At 29.9% G+C, this 8269-nt stretch overlaps 1 long non-coding RNA gene across 1 annotated transcript in view; it reads right to left on the reverse strand.

Annotated features, from left to right (window-relative positions):
- LOC142318035 (uncharacterized) overlaps positions 1-8069 on the reverse strand; it is a 28241-nt gene extending 20172 nt beyond the window's left edge. The window contains exon 1 of the long non-coding RNA XR_012754789.1: positions 7809-8069. This is a non-coding gene — a long non-coding RNA (uncharacterized LOC142318035). The remainder of the gene's footprint in view (positions 1-7808) is intronic.
- Between the last annotated feature and the right edge of the window lie 200 nt (positions 8070-8269).

Below are 8269 nucleotides of genomic sequence, written 5' to 3' on the forward strand. Positions count from 1 at the left end.
TCAGTATTTATGAAACAAAAAAAGTTGATAAATATTTTAAATGTATTAACACTTTTTAAAACTTCTTTTAAATTCGTTTTCATAATATGTAGTGCTTAATAATTTAAATTTCAAACTTAAGTCAGTCAAACTGTTTCAGTTTGAGGAAAAAGTTATTATGATTCGGTCAACTATGATTCACTTCAGGCCAACTATTTAGTTATGAGCTGCCATCTAAAGTTTATTTCTTTTTTGTAAGACTATTTATTTATTATCATTAAATAATATGTAGAAGATTATTGATTTATCAATAAACAACTAAGAGAAAATAAAACCTGGAAAAAAATAGAAAAGCAAATGAATATTTGGAGGAACTAAATTCATTTGTAAGCGTGCAATCTTAATAAAGAGAAATCTTTGGAATACAATTCTTCTATTTATATGGGCTTTGTAGATTTCATCAAAGCATTTGACTCTTTAAATCATCATTCATATGGGAAGATCTGTCTAGAAGTGGGTATAAAAAATATATATAATGAACCAATCAAGTGTTTGTAAGAAAATACTGAAGGAATTATTGAATTGAAAAGATTGAATTTTACAGTTATAATAATTTAAAAATCAATATTACCATAATAATTTGACCATTAAATGTCTCCATGAAACTGGATAAAAGATGATAATTTTTAATGTAGTTTAGGTATACTAAAGAAGCTACAATGTATGTGCATACCAAGGAATTAATAATTTTATGGTTGAAAAGATCTGCTCCAATTCTCATAAATTTCATCTCGTACTTGCATTTATATACATGTATGTTTTTCAGCTACTTATATAGATTTTTGTGAAATCAAATCAGACTTTGATCTTTAACAGGCATACACACAAATAAACTGGAAAAAGTTCTCCGAAGTAAGTATTTTTAAAATAACTTTTGAAAACAACTTAACAAATTAAACATTTAAAATTTCCATGTATTAATATGATACGAAGTAACTTGTTAGCTTGTATGTAAATATAACTAGTTTGCATTCATTGATTTCAACTTTGTTCACAACTCTTGTGCAAAACATTGGTTCAAAGATTGTTGGCTATGATATATTGGAGCAGTTTTTACCTAAAGACGGAAGATCTCAGTTAAGTTATGATACTTGTACTGGCTTGCTGTAGGCCAACATACTATTTGTATGCATAGTGCGATTGTTCTAAAATAAAAATTCCTTCTCATGAGGCGCTAAAATAGATTCGCCTCATTTCCCCCCATGATGAAAGCATTACTCTCTCACCACATGCAGGATCATGATACCCCTTTTAAAAAATTTTTCCCCTCAACAGTTGTTATACAAAGTGTTCAGAGAGGTATTGGTCAACTTAAGAGACTGATCTCGAGCATTAAATTAAACAAAAAAGATCGTCTTCACATCTCCTCTTGCTTCATTTTCCCTCTGTTGGGCCATTTTTCGTTTTTTCAATAAAAATTTACAGTGATTGAGATATTTTAATGAAATTTGGTGTTCGTGTACCCTACAATACCTTCTACAAAATAAATATTGAAAATCTTAGCTCTGAAAATCCCAAAATGCAGATATTTAAAACTTTTAATCATTATAATTTTTAATTATTGGTAAAAATTATTTTATTGAATAATGTTATATTTAATAAAATATTAAGCCTTTTATTGAGAAGAAAATGACAGCTTAATCAAACTGGTTGCTAAACACCTGAGGATGGCTGAAATTGTTAAAATAGATCATAAAAATCTAAAATATTGAGGTTTTCACACAATTATTGGGTTTGTGAAATGGAACTTTCTTAAAAAGGATTGTGAAAAGTACCATGGCCAGAATTCTCACCCAGTCTTCCAGATGAAGGACTGAATTAGTACAATTCCACAATGAATGATGCTCAGTCACTAATGTATGCAGATAAACAGGGATTTATTTTAAAATTTGTTAAAATATTAATATCATCATATATATAATTTATTCAGCAATTAAAATTTTTTAAAACATATTAATTTTTTATGAATTGATTTTGCTTCTAGGTGTATCAAAATTATCCCTTTTGAGATTTAGATGAAATTATATGTTTTCATCCAGTAGAATACTATGTGTTTATATATTTTTTATAAAAAAAAAACAAATGCAGCTTTCCAATGTTCCCTATCTAGTGCTAGTCATTTCATTTCAGTATACCCCTATATCCATCATCCTACATCCCTAACAATTTGTTTTCCATATTCCAAATGTTGCCTGTCTGCACAATTTTTCCCAGTTACCTGTCCCTTCAATATCAAAGCGACTATTCCAGGATGCCTTAAGATGTAGCCTAAGTCTCCTCTTTTAAATATATTTTTCCAAATGTTTTTTTTTTCATAATTTGCCACAACACCTTCATTTATCACTTTATCCACCCGTCTGATTTTTAACATTCTTCTATATCACCACATTTAAAAATATTCTAATCTTTTCTTCTCAGGTACTCCGATCGCCCAAGTTTCACTTCCATATAAAGCTATGCTCCAAACATGTAGTTTCAAAAATGTTTTCCTGATGTTAAATTAATTTTTGATGTAAATAAATTATATTTCTGACTGAAAGCTTGTTTTGCTTTTGTTATTCAGCATTTTATATCGCTCCTGCTTCATCCATCTTTACTAATTGCACTTTCCAAATAACAAAATGTTTCTACCTCCATATGTGTTTTGGAATTAGTCTTTTCTCGTGCTATTTTTATATCCAATGGTCCATCTAATTTATTTCTACTACATTTCATTACTTTCGTTTTGTTATTATTTATTTTCATGTTGCAGTTATTGCGTAGGACTTCATCCGTGCCATTCATTATTTCTTCTAATTCTTTTTTACTTTCTGCTGGAATTACTATAAAATCAGCAAATCATAGCATCTTTATCTTTTCACATTGCACAGTTACTCCATAATTGTTCTTTAACATCATTAACTACTAGTTTTATCTAAAAATAAAATGTTATGGGGATAGGGAACATCCTTATCTGACTCCTTTTTACTTTCAACAGATTTTAGATTTCAACAGAAATTTCCATTTTGACTAGTTTCTGCGTGACGTCTGTTCGAGCGTACATATGTATCTTGCATAACTCAAAAATGATTAGCCATAGGATGTTGAAATTTTGGATTTAGAACTGCTGTATCATTTAATACAGCACCTCCCCTTTTGAGTGCAATCGACTGAAACAAAAGTTTCCAAAAATTCCAAAATTTCAAACAATATGAATTTTGGACTTTTTCTTAACTTCATTAATTAGCTCTTTTCAACAATATATCATAAGTGGTACTTATTTTCATTGGTTCCAGAGTTATAGCGAAATAAAATTTTAATTAATGAAATATTTGGATCATACAAGGAAAGTCATGTTGGTTCAAATCAGATTACATCTTCTTTTTTGTAACCTATTTTTTTAACTTTTTTTTAAATTTAAATTTATTGATTTATTAATAATTTTATTAACCCGCGCTTGTAAAAAAAATTACAATGAATAATAATAATTCAATAATAACAATAAAAAAAATATGATAAAAATCAGAAGTTATAGTGAAAAAAAATTTATGTACTTTTAAAAATGTGTATATGTAGTTTAATAGGCATTATTACATATGTATATGTAATAGATTTGGTAAAACAGCTGATTATTTAATATTAATTGAAAATTATAATTTGAAATCGTATAATTTTTTGGATTTTCTAGTTTAATTTCTGTTTAATTTTATCTACATTAAAGTAAACTACAGTATGCTGAAAAACAGACCATCACAAGAACAACATATAGATTGACGCATACATTCCCAATCTTTAATAAGTTGAAAAAAATTCTTATCTTTCAGTTCATTACTCCTCTGATATTGTCAGGCAATATTCTCCGTAAGTCAGAGTTTATCAACATTTTGTTTATTTACTTTTTGTTGCCAATTATTTAATCGCTGTTTGATTTGATTTAATTCTTCTGATCTTAATTTGTTTACACGTTTTTTAGTTTTTAAATTTTCTCTCTCTTTATATTCATCATCCTCTCTTAATCTTTTTATTGTTTCTTTGTTTTAAACATTTTTTTAGTTTGCAACATTTTCTTCCTTTTTATCCTTTCTTTGGTTTTAACATTTTTTTCCTCTTTATATTTATCATCTTCTCTTAATGTTTCTATTCTTTCTTTGGTTTTAATATTTTCTTCCTCTTTATATTCACCATCTCTTACATTTTGTTATTCTTCCCTTGTTGTTAATATTTTCTTCCTTTTTATATATATCTTCTTGTCATTTTTTTTTATTTCCTCATGTTATCTTTCATTTTCATGTATGATTGTTTCTTTTTCACTTTTGATTATTCACCAAATAATAAAAACTGAAAATTTTACACTGTAAGGTCAAAATTAACATCTGTAACCAGTATTCAGGAGTTCACTAAATGGAATAGTTTAATTATTATTAGCTTTTATTTATACAACACACTAGAGATCTGATCTAGAGAACTCACAAAGATACGTTTAATACTGATCTAGTAATACGAGCAATAAAGTGACTTTCACTGTGTCCTAATATTTCATATAAGATTATTGAATTAATAGCGGAGCAATAGTTCCCACCAATACCACCAGGTATTGGAACCTGGGAACTCCCAGGTTCCAATAAAAGAACGTGCACGAGAGTGAATTTTCTATTCATCGTCGACCACCACCTGGAGAAGACCAAGAAGAAAAAGAAGAAGACGGATGAAGACAGAAGAATTTCCCTGGCCGTCTCAACGTGGGACCTCCCGGCGGATGCCAACATCCTTGCCGAAGCAGCAGGCCTGGCCGGCCCGCCGAGGGAGCCGGTGGACGCGAACACTACCGTCTCGCTCTAGCTCGCCGGGCTTCAGTCGCCCTGGCCGGAGGCGGACTCAGCAGCAGTAGCCGGCCCAGCGTGGGACCGCTCGGGGAGAACCGGTTCGGCCGCGCCGACAAAGGACGACCGACGCCGACCCGACACTGCGGAGCTCTGGGGACCACAACTGGTACGTTGTAGTTGGGACCCAACTGCCGCTGAGGGAAAGCCCGGTCTTACTTCAATGGACGAACCGCAACTTCCCGACTTCGCCGGAGACCAGCTTCCGGACCCAACAGCTCTTCTCAGAGCTAATGCAAAAAACGGCCCTTTTCAGGGCCACCACAAGGTTATGAATTACGAGCCGTGGAAGCCATTCGACGACAACAGCCGTTCTCGGGGCTAGCATAAGGTTAGTAATTACAACGAACTGTCAAAGCCAATCGACGACAAAAACGGACCTTTTCAGGGCTAACATAAGGTTAGTAAGTGCCACGTGCCGTCGAAGCCTTTCGGCGACAATATATATATATATTGTAATCGAAATAATATATTTATAAAAAAACAAATATTTTTGAAAAAAATAATTTTTTTAGGTTTTCATTTATGAGTTGAATAAAAAATAATCTTGAATATTCTTTCATACTTAATTCCGATTGACTTAAAATTATTGAATTTTAAATAATTTAATAACCTAATTTCATCATACTTAAGTTAAAATTTCTACGACCACTTTACAAAAATTCAAAGCGGTGAAAACCTTTTTTTCCCTTTTTTATTTATTTTTTCATAATTTACCAGTGCGTCACATATAGACATTTTTTGAACTATTTTCGAAAAATCTATTTTGAGTCAGCCCGGAAATATTAGTCAGAAAACAGACCGACACACATGCGAACGTATACATATTCTGAAAATAGTTACATTTTTGACAGCGGTGGGTATTGCTGATAATATTTAGTAGTTGGTATTCACTAATTTTAAAAGAAAAATATGCTTTTTTCGTTTTTCTGGCTCATCACTATACATATTTACTTAACCCTGACGTCATAAGTTAGTATAAGTTTTATTAATGGGAAGAATAAAGAATTAAGTTATGAAAGGAAATTTTTTAACATGTGTCTATCGAAAAATAAAAGAAATATCTATAAAACACTTTTGATTTATTTCGTTTGTGTCATTTACTTTCGAACTTTACTTTTCTTAAGGTAGTCAGATACTTGTAAATGAATTAGTATTTATTTCGACGATCATTAATTTATTTTCAAATAATACTTCTTTAAACAAGATGTTATAGCAGTTCAGCAGATGCCCAGTTCAGCAGATGGTCACGTACAGTTTCCGGACCGTCATTTCTCAAAAGTGTTTTCATTTGGTCTCCAACGTCTGTATTCATTTGTAAAGCCGGTTTACCGATTGGATATTAGAATTCAATTAAAAATAAAAATCTAATTTGAAGTGTTAGTTCACAGTTATCTAATCTTGAGGCCTTGTTCTGGTGCAAAGCGTGCATTATGTAGTCTGCTATCAATTTACAATTATTTTAATCATTATTGAAAAATAAAATTAATAAGTGTATCCGAACAATATTAAACGAAAGGTAAAAGTAATAATAATTTACAATTTGGGTTTAAAATTTATGCATTATTAATATTAGCCTTGAAATAGTTTAAAATAATCAATTTTATTAATCAGTACTAAAAATAATTAACCCAACGAAGTAGAGATGAAATAACAGAATTTTTTTTAGATTTATGTGTATTATTTCAGTAAAAGAATGGACGGAGAGTAAAATGCAATGCATCAGTTAAAATGAACTCTAAGCCTTTAGGCACTTTCATAACAAACAATTAAATTGTGAACGAAATATGAAATTCTGGTTTAAATAATGGTATTAAAACAGCTTCTTCCTCCTGATGGTAGTTACTTTAAATTATTTTATTCTATTTTTAATAAAACAACTAAGTCTTCTGTATATTGATGTGATAAAAAAAAATTAATGGTTTCTAACAAAAATTAAAATAAGTTTTCTACGAAATCGGTCAACAGTTCCTTAAAAATTATAATTTCTCTCATACGTGTTGAAAACAAAAAAATTAATTTACGGTATTCAAAATTTAGGTAAAAAGGTTTTTAAGAAGCGTTTCGATAACTCCAACCAAATGATTTATAGAAAGTTTATCGTTAGTTTCTCGGCTCGGGTTTTTTCAGGTTGTAACTTGTACACCGATGAAAAATTATGAAGATATCAACGTAGAATAATTTTTATAAATTCATTTGTATCTAAGTCCTTCGATTCTGCAATGAAAAAATTCTGTGAAGAGAGGGTTTCTAATTATGGTGTTAGAATAACACCATATTATGGTCTTGACACCAATTATGGTGTCAAGAATAACTTGAAAATTTGATGAGTTGACTAATTAGAAATGAAAGTGTTGAAGAATGGCTGTACGAAGAATAAAGAAAAAATTTAAAAAACGTTGGCCTAAGGGAAAACCTAGGCGATAAACCTTAAATTGCGAAAGAGGTGAATTTCATAGTGAAGTGTATGGTTTTTTAAAAAGAAAAAGATTTCTTAAAAACATCAATTAATGGATGCAGGATTAATTTATTTGTTACTGACTAAAAGATGAAAATTGTAAGAAAAAAAAAATCCGATTAAGTTAATGCTTAAGTAAACAGAAAGGATTAAGCTTAATGATTAGTATAAATTTCTGCTGTAGATTTTATTTCTTTTAACGTAGTTCTAAAAATTGTCAGTTAAAAAAAAAAATAATTTGTGAGGATATAAGAAATTTATAATATAACTTAATATTGAGAAAAAAACTTTTTTTAAATTTATTAAAAAAAAAAAAATAAATGATATATATTGAATTATTAATAATTATTAACCCGTGATTGTAAAAAAAAACATTTTACAATAAATAATTATTCAATAATAACAATAAAAAATCAAAAAAAATCAGAAGTTATTAGGGAAATAAAATGTACCTTTGAAATGTGAATATGCAATTTAATAGGCGTACAAGGAAGTCATCCGGTGTCCATATAAAATTTTTTCATCTGATGTTCTAGGCCTGCCTGGACTCCCTTCTTATGCTTAACACTGCCAGTTTCATTAAATTTATCATACAATAAAGGAATAGTTGTTCTAGAGGGAGGCTCTGAGTTATACCGAGTTTTAAAATTGCGTCGAACTTGTACGTCTGATTTTGTTTCCATTAACAACTCTACGCATTATGCTGTCATCTGTGGATTCACGGCGACTGACTGTACGCGATTACATATGCAATTACAGCGCTATCTACTATTTTCCAAGGGAAACTTTATGAGTTTGTTAAAGACAGTCCAACCAGTCTTTAATAGGCTTATTACTTTTTTACTAATTAAAGTTGTTCAGATAATTTTCGGACATTTGGAATTTCATCATGCATTTAATAATTTTGTTATTT

The sequence above is a fragment of the Lycorma delicatula genome, chromosome 1, assembly GCF_047948215.1.
Source record: "Lycorma delicatula isolate Av1 chromosome 1, ASM4794821v1, whole genome shotgun sequence".
Lineage (NCBI taxonomy): Eukaryota > Metazoa > Arthropoda > Insecta > Hemiptera > Fulgoridae > Lycorma > Lycorma delicatula.